Below are 16,823 nucleotides of genomic sequence, written 5' to 3' on the forward strand. Positions count from 1 at the left end.
CCCAGCTCTCTCTGCCTGCTGGTTCCTCGGAACCGTCTTACTAGAAAGGCGTAGTGTAAATATTTTGCTAAGCAGCCAAGAGAGGAAACTTACCCAGGCTGAGCTGCCCTGTGCTGGGCGCTGGCCATGGACACAATGCTCAATGAGGGCCATTATCTGAGAAGGGAGGGCTGTTTGTTCCACTGCGGGACGGTGCCAGAGCCCGGAGCCACCAGGCTTGCCACTCTGGCTGCCACACAGAAGAATCTCCTTGCGCTCAGCAGACTCTGCGGTTATGCAATGCCGGGCCAGGAGGTTAACTCTCCCCGGCCAGGAGCCAAGCCTTGTTCCTTCCTGCCTAAGCATGTCCATCTGAAAATGCTGAAAATTGAGGACCTCAGTGTTTGCAAAATATGCTTGGGCCCTGAACCTGCTGGTTTATTCCAAAGGGCGTAGTGTTGAGGAGCTGGTGTGCCCATCCCTGTGGCTCCTGGCAGCCTCCTACCAAGGCCCAGTACTCCGGCAGCAGCGTCTGCCCGCCATCCTCGGGCACCACTCACAGGCCTTGAAACCCTCTGCCTGGGTGCGCCTGTGCCGTTCTTTCCCCTGCAGTGGTGTCTGGTCTGAGTCCTTCCTTAAGCCCGAGTTCCACTCCACTTCTTCAAAGCCTTCCCTGACCACCACAGGCCCTACTGGCCTGAGCTCAAGGATGAGTTTCCTAAGCCAAAAGGGATCTTGGAAGTCATCTATCCACTTGGCCCATTTTCCAGATGAGGAAACTGAGGCTTGGAGAAGTTGACGACTCTGAGGGAAGACTGGATACATGTGAGTGTCAGTCAGCCTGGCTTCCCTCTCAGAACTCTTTCTCTAATACCTCACATCCCATCTGTCAGCAAATCATGTTGGCTCGGCCTCAGAATGGAGCTGGAATCAGACTCCTCCTCATGACCTCCGTAGCTGCCGCGCTGGTATGAGACTCTATCACCTCCTGCCTGATCCGTCACATCACCGCCTCCTAGCTGGCCTCGGGCCTCCAGGGCTGCCTCCACAGGACTTCAGCAGGACAGCCCACTCCTCTGCTCAGGCCTCCCGGGGCTTCTGGATGCTGTGCCCACCTCCCTTCCAGCCTCCTCTGTTCCTGTGCCCCCACTCCCACTCCTCCAGCCACACCAGCTTCCTTGCTGTTCCCACCAAGCTGATCCTGCCTCCGCCTGGAATACTCTTCTCTGATACCCCCAGCACTTGATCCTCACCTCCCTCAGCTCTTTACTCAGATGCCACCTTCTCCACCTGTCCTGACTGCCTGATTTCCAAACCTTAACAACCTGCCAGCCCCTGTGCCCGCTATTCCTTTCCCGACTGCCACCTTGCCACATACTACGTATGTTACTTAAGGAGAAGATAATATCTTTATGTTTATTTTACATGCACTTACATATTTAAGATCTCAGAAAACATACAGTCTATAGAGAATGTGCATGTGTGTATACTGACAATTTAGTTTGTCTATTTCCCTACCAGAATAAAACTCCAAGAGGCAGATGTTTTGTGCTCTGTCACCCAGAATGGTGCTTGACCCCTTATGTCTAAGTAGGGCTGAAGGTAAGGATGACTTACCTCTTGGAGGATGCATGAGGATAGTGATGGAGACTGTGGTGTCACTTGACTGGTGTGTCTGTGTTAGGAGTGGGGGAGGGGACGAGTTTAGTGGCATATGTAGGATCAGTGGAGGGAGAGGCAAGGCTCCAGGTGGGTCAGCGGGGAGACTGCCTGGATGCTATATTTTTGGAGCCATATGGAAGAAACACCCAGACCCCTGGGCCTCAGTCCCGCCCCCCCCGCCCCCAGCAGCCCCAGTGGAGCAGTTCCAGAATAGGAAATTCACAGAGGTAGTCCCAGAGAGGCTGCTCAGATTAGGCTACGGTGAGCACCCAGGCCTGGCTGGCCACTCCCTGCTTTTAGGCGTCCTGAATTTGCATGTCTAGGTATCTCCATCTCCATGTTTCAAGCCCTCTAGTGGATGATTCACTGCCCCTGCTGGGTTTGGGGGCCACAGCTGAGTTCCTTTGAACAAGATTCAGTCCCAAGAATAGCTGTTGGCTGAATAAAAGAGATGGAAGGAAAGGGGGAAAGTGCTAAGGCAGACACAGGAGAGGACGACAATGGCTCAGGAGCACTGAAACAATCCCAAGGAGGCATGCCAAATGGAGCCCGAACAGTGGCAAGACGGCAGGGCCTGTCCTGACAGGTGGCACAGGCGGGGCCAGTTGCCTCTCGCTTCCCACACCTGCAGCTACGCTGGCCGGGAGCACAAATCCCAAGCAAACAGAAACTCGTGATTTCAGTTACATTTTGATTGACATTTTATTTACCCATGATATGATTTCTTTTAGGTTAGCTGGCTTTATTCTAAAGAGCAACCCAAACTAAGTTGCCTAGGTGACTGGCTGTTCTCAAATCTTCCTCTTCTCGTCCTCCCACCCTGCCCTGCACTCACCTGCCTGAGCACTTCTCTGACTCTTCCACCCAAGCCTTTTCTTCCTGGATGCCTGCGCTCAGTCCTCAGGCTTTGGTCTCCAATCCCCGAATTTTCTCTCTCTGCACTGCTCGCTTTGACTGGGGAGTAGATTCCACAGCTGGAGACATCACCTGTCCTCCCAGCACTCCCCAGTCCTGCATTTCCAGCAGCTCACATTCGGTATGCTCAGCGCCGCGCTCATCTTTTCTCCCGCTCAGTCTCTGGAAAACCTTCAGGCTTGCAACACTAGAGCTACCTCTAAACTCCACTCTCCTTTGCCCCCATAGCACCCATTCACCCATCCACTCACCCTCCACCTCTGCCCTTTCCCCTGAGCAAACAGAAACCCTCATTCATTCAACAATTACTGACCAACCACCACTGTGCACCAGGCAGTGCTGGGGACAGGCGCATTTGCCTTGGCCTGTTCCTCCACCTGCGGCACCTCCAGGACCCCTGAGGCCCTGAGATTGGGAGAGGAAGCCTGACCTGCAAGTAAGTGACAGTGTGACCCCGGACAAGTCAGTTGCCACATCTGAGCTTGGGTGTTCCCATCTGCCCTTTGGGAGGAGTATTCATTCCCGCCTCACCTGTCCCTAGTCCGGCTGGGAAAGCCATCACCTGGCTTCCCACAGATGACCCCATTCTGAATAATACTTGTGGTGCACCTGTAGCCATGCTTCAGCCTCTTCCTCCCACAGACCATGGCCTTGACCCCTGTTAGCCTCCTGGCCTCCAGTATGGGACAGAGCCCTGTAATCTGCATTTTAAATAAGCTCCAGGTAATTCTGTTATGGGAGGGCATGTGGACTACACTTGGAGAAATTCTGGCTCACAGGATAAAGTCTAAGCTTCCTCACCAGCACCGACTCATTGATGAAACCCTTGCCCTGCTTTACAGCGTTGGTCCTCTCTGTCTCCAAGGGAGGGCCTGTAGCTGTGGCCAGACTGGTCCGTCCACCCCGTACCCTGAGCCCAGCAGTGAGCCTGCTCTTCTTTTGTTTTGTTTTGTTTTTTGAGACAGGGTCTCACTCCGTCCCTCAGGCTGCAGTGCAGTGGTGTAATCACAGTTCACTGCAGCCTCCATCTCCTGTGCTTGAGCAATCCACCCGCCTCTGCCTCAGTATCTAGGACTACAGGATTATGATCACCAAATCAGGCTAAATTTTTATTTTTCTAGTTTTTGAGATGAGGTCTCACTACATTGCCCATTCTAGTCTCAAACTCTTAGGCTCAGGCCTCAGCCTCCCAAGAATCTGTAATTATAGGCTTAAGCCCCCAGGCCTGGTCAGGCTGCTCTTCTCTCATGATTTCCCCAACTTGGAAAGACCTCCTGACCTCCCTATCTCTGCAAGTCTCTTTCCCACCCTGCAACATCCAACTCAAATGCCTTTACTTTCCTCCATCAAGCTCAAAATCACCACTTGACATGAGTTAGGGCCGAACACATGGGCCATGATCATTTCCTGACTGGATTGCTGGCTGGCATTTGACTGGCCCATATCCTGACTTCCTAAGCCGACTGTGAGCTCCCTGAGGCCAGCCATCCCTCTTGCAGATCCTTGTGTTCAATAGCAAATGCTTACTGAGCGCCTGCAGAACCTATATAGCACCCTGCTGGGTGTAGGAAGAGGAAGGCTGAACCCCTGCCTAGAGGGGAGCCCCTCTCATGGCAAAGACAGACAGAACTTACATATATGACCAGAATAGAAGTAAAGACAGGGTACCACAGAATCCTGGAGCAAGGGGCCTAATGCCATGGGGGAGAGGCACTCAGGGGCAGGGAAGGAAAACCCAGAAAGAGGGAGCAGCACACGCAAAGCGTTAAAATGTGACATGTTCTGCACAGAAGCAGGCGTGGGGAGGAAGAAGGATGGTGATAACGGGAACAGGCTGGACTGGGGACGCTGAGCTAAGGGTCTGGATTCATCCTGTAGGTGAAGGGTTGGCAAACCCAGCCCACTGCCTGTTTCCGTACAGAAAATTTTACTGGAACACAACCACACCCATTCTTACATATTATCTGTGGTTGCTTCCAGGCTGCAATGACAAAGTCAGGAGAGACTATGTGGCCTGCAGAGGTTAAAATACTATCTGGCAATTCAGAGCAAAAGAATGCTCCTTCCTGCCACAGGCGTTGGAAGCTCTGGGTGGATCTTAAGCAGCAGACAGCAGGGTCAGATCTGTGTTTTACTTTTCTGTTGCTCTGGGATGATGTTGGGATGAGATGGAGCAGGCAAGCCACGGGAAAGGGAAGGTGGCTGGGAGCCTGGTACAGTTGTCCACGTAGCGGATAGAGATCAATAACAACATTGCTGTTTTTTATCAAGAGATTCATTAAGAGTCGCTATGTGCCCACACTGGGCTGTGCCCTTTCCACCTATTCATTTAATCCGCACAGGAACTGCTGATATAGCCAGAGCTGTTATCTCCACCCTACTGTTGAGGCACAGAGAAGTGAAGGCACTTGCCCGAGGTTACGCGGCGAGTTTGCGGCAGAGCCCAGGTGCAAACCCAGAGGTGCAAACTTGAGCTGGGGCCCTCAAGCTCCAGGGCTTCAGGATCGAGCATGTTTTTGGCAACCGATCTCTTCGAGCCTCCCTGGGAATACACAGAACACAAATCCTCTAAAGGAGAAAATCTACCCTGGCCGAGTCAGGCAGGAAGTGGGAGGCAGCAGTGTGGCTATTTTGGAGAAGCGACACGAGAAACCACGAAACTTCCTACCTGTCCCGTTTTGCTCCCATCTGTCCTCGGAAACAAGGCTGCCCCTCTCTTAGATAAAAAGGTGTTTCTCCCCGCACAGTGGCTCTGCCACTGGTGGTGGGAGAGAGTGCACTAAGCTTAGCACACCCTTGCTATTTTTAAAGGGCTATATAAACAAACAGGGCTATGTAAATAAGAAAAAAATGAGGTCATACTTTTAAAACCTAAAAATGTCTCTTTTCTATGGGGTGAGCAGCACAACCTCAGAAAGCACAGGGCTTTTCTATCCCCTTGAGGCTTGTCTAGCCCATGGCCTCCCAAAACCACCAGGCCTGGCTCTATTCCTTGTACCCACTGAGAGAAGGGCAGGCGGCTGGGGAGTCAGGACTCCTGGGTTTCATTCCTGGATCTGTGGGCTCTGCCTCGAAGGCCTAAGGCCAGTGTCCAATCCCAGCCACCACCACCCTGGGGCCCTGACATCCGATCCCACGCCAGTCACTCACAAACACTGTCCATGCCCCAGGCCCTCCTCCTCCTGTGCCAGCCCTGGCTTGGCACGCTAACCCTCCAGGCCCTTCTGCTGTCCTTTTTCCTCCCCTCTGCCTCACATCTTGACCTGTTGAATGGCCACAGAGGCTCTTTGCATGCCAATCAGAAGTGATTTGTATGCTCCCCACCCCCCACTTTTTTGCACACGTTACCTTGCTCCATGCTCTTCTGCACCTTTTCTTCCTAGGTGCTGGCTAGAGGTCATTAAAGCAGCCCCAGGAGCTGAGTTTGCTCATCAGCAATTGCTAGGAGACATCCCATGCCTCAGCAGAAGCTCACATGGCCTCCCTGGGTTGCCAGAGTACCGTTTCCACCACTGACCCCACTCTCCACAGCATCACCTCAACTTCTCCCCTCCCCATCTCTTCTCCTTCACCCTAACTCTCAGCATCCGTGGCTTCTCCATTATCCTCAAGAACAAAAATGAGAACCACCAATATTTGCTGAAGGAGTTGTCTCCAAGTTATGATCCATGAAAGTGTTTCAGAGGCTCTTCAAATGTTCCACGAGAATGTTATTCTAAAACTCAGTTTGACCCCTAGTTTAACAGAAAACGAGCACTTACACACATTCAGACATGTTCTACAGCACATAGGAACACACCGAGTATAGCCAACAAATGTCACCGGTTTAATTTGGTTTGTACCCAGACCTCAGATTAAGGTCTGGGTAGATCTTATCCTTCAGTGTGAAATGTGTCTTCAGTTAGGAAGAGTGAAGCTCTTTACTGGATATCTTTGTGTTGTTGTTTTTTTAAATTCAGGACTTCATAAGCTTATGTAAAACCATACAAGCAAGTACACTCTGAAGCTTTCAATGATAAGAGAATATATTACGTGGATTATCATGGAAATATCATATATACAATTGTGGAGCTTCCTGTCTGACTTGTGTGTGTAATATGAAGTAATTCAAGCAGTTGTTTGATATTGTCACTGATGCAAACCAGAATTCCTTTCTACTCCTTCCCAAATGCCCAGATAATGTTGAACTGAAGACCATTCTGTGGCTCTGAAGTAAGCTGTTAACAATCTGTTACCATTCACATCATGTTATGGATGTGATTTAGAATTCCTTGGCTGGGTGCATTGGCTCGTGCCTGTAATCCCAGCACTTTGGGAGGCCAAGGTGGACGATCACAAGGTCAGGAGTTCAAGACCAGCCTGGCCAACATGGTGAAACCCTGTCTCTACTAAAAATACAAAAATTAGCTGACGAGGTGGTAGGTGCCTATAATCCCAGCTACTTGGGGGGCGGAGGCAGAATCGCTTGAACCCAGGAGGCAGACATTGCAGTTAGCTGGTATTGCACTGCTGCACTCTAACATGGGGAACAGACTAAGACCCCATCTCAGGGGGAAAAAAAAAAGAATTCCTTAATACTTTGCAGCCAAGCTAAATGAAACAAGGAAGAAAATGGAATATTAGATAGTGCAGCTGATACAGTAATACAGCGATGATCTAGGACAGAGGTCAGCAAACTTCTTCTGTAAAGGGCTAAAGAGTAAAACCTTTAGACTTTGTGGGGCAGACAGTCTCAAGCAGCCATAGATAATGCGTACATAAATGATGTGACTACGTTCCAATAAAACTTTCCAGAATCAGGCAGCAGCCTGGATTAGGCCCATGGGCAATAGTTTGCCAATTCCTGATCCAGAACCACAGATTTCACTGTTTGTGCATCAAAACAGAGGCATCGCTAATAACATAATAAATGTAACATTCATAATAAATAATTGTTAAAATAATAAATAAATGTCAAAAACAACAGCCAGGTTTGGAGGTCCATGCCTGTAGTCTCAGCTACTCAGGAAGCTAAGGTTGGAGGATCCCCTGAGACCAGGAGTTTGAGGCTGCAGTCAGCTATACTCACGCCACTGCACTCCAGCATGGGTGACGAAGCAAGACAGTGTATACACACACACACACACACACACACACACACACACACACACACACACATTTAAAAAGTCTTTAGCATCTGACTTAAATTAGACTAAGTCTAAAAGGCAATAATTTGGAGATAAGAAAAAGAAATAAAAATGAGAATCTTTAAACAAGGTTAAAAATGCAAACTTAAAAAATAAATGTATTCAAAAGCCATCACTTTAACCTGTTTTATATATTGACATTCCATGCCAGATTTGGCTTTTAAAAATAGCTTCTAAGACTATAAAAGCTTGAAAACTGCTCAAGTTTCTCATTGCTGAGAAATTGCTTCCATATCCATTTTCAGATGAGATTTGCTCCCTAGTTCCTCAGTCAGAAATCACATTTATTCTGGAGAGAGCCCCCCATCAGGCCCCTTCTAAAGAGCGGCTGTGACTCCACATTTTCCTGCCCTCAGTCGTTCCCCACACAGCCGTGCCCAAGCCTCCAATGGTGCTGATGGGCCGCCTGCCCTCCCCAGCACCGGGCATTGGCAGCACTGTGTGCCTTCATTTTGTCTGGGTGCCGTCTATCCCAGCTCCTCCCTGGTGATGGGGGGGGCCATGCCAGCAGTGGCCACGATCACCTGGACTCCAGCAGCACCAAGTCAGCACCTCATTAATCACAGGCACTTTCTTCCCCAGGGAGAGCACAGGCAGGGGCGGGAGCCGGGTTTCTCGCTAGAACTGACAGCTCATTTCCCTCTGGGCGAGTCCCATACTCTACAGATTCTTCCAGGCAGCTGGCTGAGCTCACATGGACAAACAGAGAGTCTGGGGAGGGGACGGAAATGCCAGGTCTGCAGAGGACCCCCCATCTGCACTCCCTGGACGGTTCTCCCATATCTCCGGCTTGCATCCCTGAGGCTTCTGCTTCTGGGGTAGTTCAAGAATCTGTTGTACACCTCGTGGAATGAATCCAGACCCTGTCCTGAGACTGCTCATGAGACCCCTAAGTGGCTGTGACATGCACAAAAGGAAATAAGCACTACATCGACGTACCCGGAAGTGCCCCAGGATACAAGTCAGGGGCCCCACTAGTTATGGCATAACTGATTCCTATGAACATATAGATATTGCTGGGGAAGAGGTCATCCTGGAACCTGTCATTGCTTTTCTTCGGGAAGCATCTTGGTGGAGAAAAAAGTGCTGGGTCTTTTGTAGCCAGAGGTTCTGCCACTTACCCTCTGTGTAGCTGTCTTTAAGCTACTAGCCTCTCTGTGCTCAGTTTCCTTATGTGCACAACAGGGGCAACAGGACGAGACTCGCTGAGGTTTGGGAAGGACTTGAACCTGTCTGTGCAGTGCAGCAGCATCAGTCCCTGTGCTTTACCCTGACCTCAGGGACGCAGCACTGGGGCCAGAGGGCAGGGCACGCAGATGGCACAGGGCTGTAACCGGGAGAGCAGGGTGGTGGTCCAACTGCCCACACGTGCCAGAAGGTTGGCTCTCATTTGGGGAGCCCTTGTTACATGGCTGGCCACATTCTAGGGGCCTTCCTCAGCAACCCTGTGAGGCGGGTATCACTGCCAGCCTCATTTTGCAAGTGAGAAGAATGAGGCAGAGATGGAGCAATTAGCCTCTTAAACCAGTAAGTACCTTGCACAACCAGTAAGAGTCGGGGCTGGGATTTGAACTCAGGGTGGGTCTACACTGTTAAGTACAATAACAAACATCCCCTCTCAAAATGAGGCTCCAATGCCCAGTTCTTCCTTGGAATCCAGGGAACGATTCCTTTACCTCCTCAGGAGAACTCTGGTCGAGGCCTGGGGCTGGTAGGCCCAAGCTGTCATATTGTGGGCGGAGGCCCAGGCCCTAGCCACCCCCCAGTCCAGGCAGCAACAGCAATGCCATCTCCGAGGGTTGCCTGTGGCCCCATCCCCTTCTCTATACAGTGAGGAAACTTTGGCTTTTGGAGAAGTGGAAGAGTCACTGCTCCTGGCATGCCAGGCTGGGAAAAGTCACCTTGGAAATCACAGCTGGGCCCACAGACCCAAACACAGAATGGGATGAGCATCTCCATGGCCCCAGAAAGAGGCCCTGGAGTCCCTAAGCCTTGGCTGCATCAGAATCAGCATATACTCCTGGGTCCCCAACTCCTAAGAGTGATGCAAAGGGCACAGGTGGGCCAGAGAACTCCCTCCCTCCCTCCCTTCCTTCCTACCTTTATCCTCCCTCTAATCCCCAGCTCTCTGGGTGATTCTTGTTCTCCACACCAGAGAAAACATCCAAGGACTTGTTCTTGACCCAATGAGCTTCTAACACTGCACACCCAACCTGTACTGCAGCCTGAATATCTAGCCTGAAACCGCAGCACATACCTGAAGATCTAAATGCATATATAAACATAAGCTGATACCAGGCCTCTCCCCAGGCCCATCTGATCACTATCTCGGGAGCTGGTGCCCTGCTATTGAAATTGCTGAAATTCCAAGGATCGTTGCCCCAACCCTGACATCCTTCCAATCCTTCATCACCTGGGGCAGGTGGGGTGAGAAAGGGAACTAAAGACCTGCTGCTATGTCTCTGACTCCCGTGGTTCTGCTCTGACTAGGCACTGGGTGGACAGTGGGTGGTCTTCAGGCAAGAACCATTACGTGGGAGGACAGGGTGGAGCTCCGTCTCTCAAGAGGACACAGCTGGACTGGCTTGTGGAGGCTGTGGCCCCTCGAGAGGGGCTGTGGGCCTTTGAGAATAGCTGTTGTGTCCTTTGCTAGGACAGAATGGCAACTGAGGAACTGGGGGGCAGGGCTGCATTTTAAGGGAGACAGCCTGGGGAGAGCAGGAGCCAGGCGCTGGCACTCAAGGTATCTACTCCTGACCAAGGAATGTTGAGGACTTCCAGAACAATTTTCGCAGAGGCATCAGGAAGGCAATGATAACACTAATAATAACAATAATACATTTTAGAGGAAGAGCTAAGCAGGTTCATGCAAGACAGACCAACATGGCGCCTGGCAAGCATGCTCAGCCACAGCCCCCGTTTCCCACCTGTGCTGAAGGCACCACTTCCGATGACCGAAACTGAAACGCTGTTCTCTCTGAAAGCCAGCATTCATGTCCACTCCTGCGGCAGCCGCGCTCCTCCTAGGCGCCGCTCTTCCGACCGGAGGGGCGGGCTTGCTTGGCCGGGACCCCACAAGGCTCCTCCATGAACTAGGTTGAGGCTGCTGGGTTTGTGCCTTGGATCCTGCAGGAGATGATTGAGAAACATGGTCAAAGAGCTTTCTTGGTCAACTTTTTTAGACACAGAACAATCCTGCCTGGTCTGGAGGACCAAGCCCCCAGCTCCTCCCAGGCGGCTTTACTTGGTGGAGGGCCTGATCCTCACATCCTCCTACTTTGCACCTAACACTTAACTTCTCTGAGCCTCTATTTCTTCACTAGTGTGGTAGGCAGAATTCTGAGAGGGCCTCAAGATTTCCTGTCCCCCTGGTACGCTGGCCTTGCATAATCCCCAGGACTGTGAATACGACGCATGGTTGGGTCATGTTACAGGCACAACTAACCTTAAAAGTGGGGGATTAACTGGGCCTGACCTGATATGAAAGCCCTTTTAAAACAGAGTTTGCAGGAAATGCCATTCTGAACATCAGCCTTGGGAAAGTATTTATGGCTAAGTCCTCAAAAGCAATTGCAACACAAAGAAAAATTGGCAAGTGGGCCTAATTAAATGAAAGAGTGTCTGCACAGCCAAAGAAACTATCGACAGAGTAAATAGACAACCTACAGAATGGGAGAAAATGTCCACAAACTGTGCATCCAACAAAGATCTAATACTCAGAATCTATAAGGAACTTAAACAATTCAACAAGCAAAAACCAGATAATCCCATTAAAAAGTAGGCCAAGGACACGAATAGACGCTTCTCAAAAGAAGACACACAAGTGGTCCACAAACATGAAAGTAATGCTCAACATCACTAATCATCAGAGAAATGCAAATCAAAACCACAATGAGATATCATCTCACACCAATCGGAATGTCTATTACTAAAAAGGCAAAAAATCACAGATGCTGGCGAGACTGTGGAGAAAAGGGAATGCTTATATGCGGTTGGTAGGAATGTAAGTTAGTTCAGCCGCTGTGGAAAGCAGCTTGGAAATGTCTCAAAGAACTTAAAACAGAACTACTGTTTGACCCAGCAGTTCCATGACTGAGTATATACCCAAATGAGCTAACAAAGGAAAATACGTCATTCTGCCAAAAAGACACATGAACTCGTCTGTTCACCACAGCACTGTTCACAGTAGCAAAGACATGGAATCAACCTCTGTGCCCATCAATGGTGGATGAGGTGAAGAAAATGTGATGCATATGTACCATGGAGTATTATGCAGTCATAAAAAAGAACAAAATCACGTCCTTGGCAGCAATATGGAGGCAACTGGAGGCCATTATCCTAAGAGAATTAATGTAGCAACAGAAAATCAAATTCAAATACCATGTGTTCTTGCCTATAAGTAGGAACTAAACATTGGGCACACATGGACATAAAGATGGGAATGACAGGTACTAGTAACGAGTGAGTGGGGGACAGAGAGGGAGGGACAAGGGCTGAAAAACTACCTGCTGGGTACTATGCTCACTACCTGGGTGACAGGATCATTCTACCCCAAACCTCAGCATCACACAGTGTACCCAAACCTGCCCATGTACCCCCAAATCTAATACAAATGTTGAAATTATTTTTAAAAAGTGGTGTTTTCTGTGGCTAAAAATCACAGGAGAGGAAGTCAGAGAGATTAGGATCTGGAGAAGGCTTCACCATACCCTCACCACCTTGAAGATGTTAAGTTGTGTGGAAAGGACTGGCCCACAGTTTCCAGGGGCTGAGAGCAACACCAGGTGATGACCAGCAAAAAGCAGGACCTCAGTCCCACCACTGCAGGGAACTGAGTCATGTCAACACACCAAATGAGCCTGGAAAGCAGAATGTTCCCCAGAGCTTCCAGATGAGAACCCAGCCCGCCAACACCTGGATTCAGCCTGGAGCAGAAAATCCAGCCACTCTCTACCAGACTTCTGCCCTAAAGATCTGTGAACTAACAATGGGTCTTATTCTAAGTCACTAAATTGAAGGTAATTTGTTATACAGCATGAGAAAACTAATACAGCCTGGAAAAGCGACTCATATTCAGGCATGGGTGGCAATGAAATACAATAACAGACATAAAAGCACATTGTAGTCCCCAAATCACAAAATAAAATAGGACAATGGAGGTCTGTGTCAGGGCGGAGCTAAACAGTGATTCCTGAATGAAATACACAAATGAGGATTGGTTTTTAATAATTGACTTACCAGGAGATTGTAAGGATTGAATAAGGAAATACAGAGGAAGTTGTTTCAGTCAGTGGTGGCGTGGCGTGTCACATTCACGCTGTGCTCTTTGGATGATGCTCTGGTTTGCCTGTTTGCCTGCTCCGGGCAGTGTGGAGGGATGGATGGGAATGTGGCTTCCAGGGACAGGTATACCTGGGTTCAAATCCAGCCCTTCCACTTCTGACCTCTGCAGCTTTAGAAAGTTGCTTTGGCTTGCTGTGGCTAGCAAGGGAGGCTAAAAGTGGTGAGTGCCTCCCAGGGTCCGTACTTTTAACGACTCTGTACATGGAAAGGGGCTGGAACAAGGCCTGGCATGGCCCATGTAATTGTTCTGAATATTAGCTAGAGTGGAACCCAATAATCTGGGTCTGGAACCTGTACACAGGCCTGGGGCACTGTCACCCTTCTCCTCTTGGGCATCACGCTTTTTATTCACACAGCCTCAGAATCGTGTTCGGCAATCATATCACACTGCTGATTCCCACAGAACATACAGATCACGGAAGCCCTGCTGCTGTCCCTCCCCAATGTACCTGCTGCTATGAAACCCGGCGAGCCCCAACCTACACCCAGGGCAGCGTCACACCCCCACGGAGTGGAGAGCCTTGCTCTGTGGCTCCATCAGTCAGTTCCTGATTCTACCGCCCAAACCAGCCCAACTTCTCACTACGCTGTGGGTTTCCATCCTCCTCAATCTGACCTCATGCCCTCCAATAGATCGCAGTTATTAATCAAAATGGCCGTGCTCTCTTCCGCCCAGTGTGGAAACACTCACTTCTCAGAACACGCTTTTTTACAAACACAATCCATGGTTTCCTCCCCTCTGAGCTTGGCTCAGACAATCTCTTCTGCACAGGATGCTACTCTCTCCCTTCGCAATCGTGCCTACCTGGCTGAATCCTGCCCATCTTCCTCAGGAGGCTCAGCCAGCTCCCACAACATTGGATCTAAGTTCTGCCTCCCCAGAATACCCAAAGCACATTTGCTGTGTCTCTCCTAATATAAATAACAGCATCCACTGTGCTCAGCCAGTGCTCTAAGCCCTTCTAGATTGCACACAGCTCAGGCAGGGTCAGTCTGACTCACTCCCTCACCCCGAGTGTGGCCGGCCACACACAGTCAGGGTAAAACAATTCTCCTTAGCGCCCAGTTTGGTTGTTCATTCATTTAACAGGTATGCACTCAATGCCTATTTTGGGTCGAGCTGGGCTGTAGGTGCCAGCATTAATAGATGGCAAAGATTTAGTCCCTGTCTTCAAGGGGAGCATGGAGTAGGTGAAGTCAATTTTGATGGTGTCTGAATGTGTGGGAGAGGGAAAAAAATAAAGAGGATATTTAAAACAAAGGGAATTGTGTAGGAAGAGACAGAGGACCCCAAAATGGCCATAATGTTCAAGGAAATTGCATGCTGTCCACATGGCTGGAAGTGAGGGCTGGTGACAGTGGGAGGTGCTGGGCCGGGGCCGGAGCATGAGGGTTTGACAGATGAAGTGGCTTGGATGTGCTGGTGCTGTGGAGTGAGGTCATTTTCATCAGCGAGGTCATACAGGTGGGATGACGGGTGTGGCTTGAGGAGAAAGGATCAGGTGGAAGGAGAGAGACTTCTTTGGGCTGCGGGTGTGAGGCTGGTGTCACCGACTGCCCACAGTCTCCTCCCATGTGGCAGGTCAGAGGGCCACCCACCACACTGTGTCCCGGTCACCAGAAAACGTCACACACACCTGAGGGCCTAGATGGCAAACTGAGCCCATCTATCTCCCTCTCCTCCCTGCAATGCCCCTGAAATAAAAGGAGAAATGTACGAATAAGAACAGATCCACAGTAGCACCAGCTGTCCAGAAAGTCCGAGGGAAAACAGACAAGTGGGAGTGACAGGAAATCTAATCAGAGTGAAGCTGGCCTCACCCAGCTGGGCAGGGAGGGCCCACCTGCCAGGCACCCCAGGACTTGCTCAGAGCTCCTCCATGGCAGGGTGGGCTGGAGGGGGGTCCTGAAACACCCCCAAAAAGAGTGGGTCCTCTGAGTTTCCAAAGAGACAGAAGTGGGAGCTGGGCAGGGAGGTACTGGGAGCAGAAAGTACCTCCCCACATACCTTTCTGGTTTTAACTGCATGATTTTAGTATCCCAGGAGCCTCTATCTCTGGCAAATGGCTTGACTATTCATGACAGAAACCTCCCGAAGGACCCATCTACTCTACAATCAACAGCTGGTGCTCTAGGATTCTTTGAATCCCTTGCCCGGGCTCAAAACTCCTCACCTCATGGCTTCCACCAGTCCCAGACTACTGTGTTCCTTGTACAACCCTAACCAAGCCCTCACACTGACACGTCCACCTTAAAGGAAACTTCCAGTCTTCAGAAAACCCAACCTTGCCTCCCTCCTCCCAGACACGCCAAAGCTCCCTGAAATTGCTGGCCTCCCTTCAGCAAGTGAATAATAAACTCAGCTTTGCCTTACCAATAAGTTGTGTTGATGATATCTGGGGAGCTGGGATTTGACAGTCTCTACAAAAATGCTGGGAATCATATTGACATTCAACTTGATATCTGCATCATTTACAACAGGGCAAAGACCTCCCAGCTTGGAGGAAAAGGGGTTAAAACCGTTAGCTCCGTTACTCAGCCAAGTCTCAAAGCCAGAGAGAAGTACTAAAATAGTGTGCCACCCACCACCCACACATCTTTTCTTAAAAAAAAATTACTCAAGGAATTACTCTAAGGAAATAAGAATCGTACCAGAGTAAGTAATTCAAAAAAGGACAAGACAGGATATACAAGAAACAGGGAGAAATAATAAAAGCAGAACAATGTGAAGTCAAGTCTCAACAAATGTTGATAATCACGATTCTATCTTGTTGGGAATTAGACACCATTTAATTCTTGACACAAATAGAGGAGTTTGTGTAAAAACTAACCATTTCTAGAAGAAAAGTAAGATGCAAACCATTTAAGCCGCTGTGTGGGGAGAGGGGATGGGAGAAACAAAGGAAATTCTATTAATTTAGCTAAGAGTTAGGAGAGGAAAAATTAAACAGGAAAGAAAAAGTATAATAAACAAAAGACATAAAATAAGATGACAAAAGATACAATAATGTGAATAAATTAAATTACTTTAAATTAAGAGACCAGGGTGGATTAAAGGAAAAAGAAAATCCAGCCGTATGCTATCTGGAAATAATATACTTAAATTGACAAAAATGATTGAAATCAAATAAGTGGAAAAAAGTAAATGGTAGCAAAAATAATGTGAGAAAGTCAATATTAATATCAGACAAAATGCAAAATGTTAATTAAATACACTAACATGGGGCTTTTTATATTGCTAAAGACTCTATTTCTCCAAGAAGATACAAAAATCATGAACTTTTGGCTGGGCATGGTGGCGCACACTTGTAATCCCAGCACTTTGGGAGGATGCGTCGGGTGGATCATGAGGTCAGGAGATAGAGACCATCCTGGCTAGCAAGGTGAAACCCCATCTCTACTCAAAACACAAAAAATTAACCAGGCATGGTGGCACACGCCTGTAGTCCCATCTACTCAAGAGACTGAGGCAGGAGAACGGCCTGAACCCAGGAGGCGGAGGTGGCAGTGAGCTGAGATTATGCCACTGCACTCCAGCCTGGGCGACAGAGGGAGACCCTGTCAAAAACAAAAAACCCAGACAAATACTTGTTGACATTCTGTCACTTGCCAGGCGCTGTGCTAATTCTTAGGAATATGATGGTGAGACACAAGGAGCAAGAGTCTCTGATCTCAGGGAGTTTGTAATCCAGCAGGGACCAGGACAGAAAATCAGTTAACACATACACAAAAGCAAGA

The 16,823-nt window shown here is 49.3% G+C and overlaps 1 protein-coding gene across 4 annotated transcripts in view; it reads right to left on the reverse strand.

Annotated features, from left to right (window-relative positions):
- HIVEP3 (HIVEP zinc finger 3) overlaps nt 1-16,823 on the reverse strand; it is a 515,007-nt gene that overhangs the window by 101,467 nt on the left and 396,717 nt on the right. For all 4 annotated transcript variants that reach the window (XM_032247574.1, XM_032247575.1, XM_032247576.1 and 1 more), the window contains one exon: nt 10,670-10,868. The gene's annotated coding sequence lies outside the window, so the exon portion shown is untranslated. The remainder of the gene's footprint in view (nt 1-10,669; nt 10,869-16,823) is intronic.

This window comes from Sapajus apella, unplaced genomic scaffold (genome assembly GCF_009761245.1).
Source record: "Sapajus apella isolate SASKATOON/1434 unplaced genomic scaffold, GSC_monkey_1.0 scaffold62, whole genome shotgun sequence".
Classification (NCBI taxonomy): Eukaryota; Metazoa; Chordata; class Mammalia; order Primates; family Cebidae; genus Sapajus; species Sapajus apella.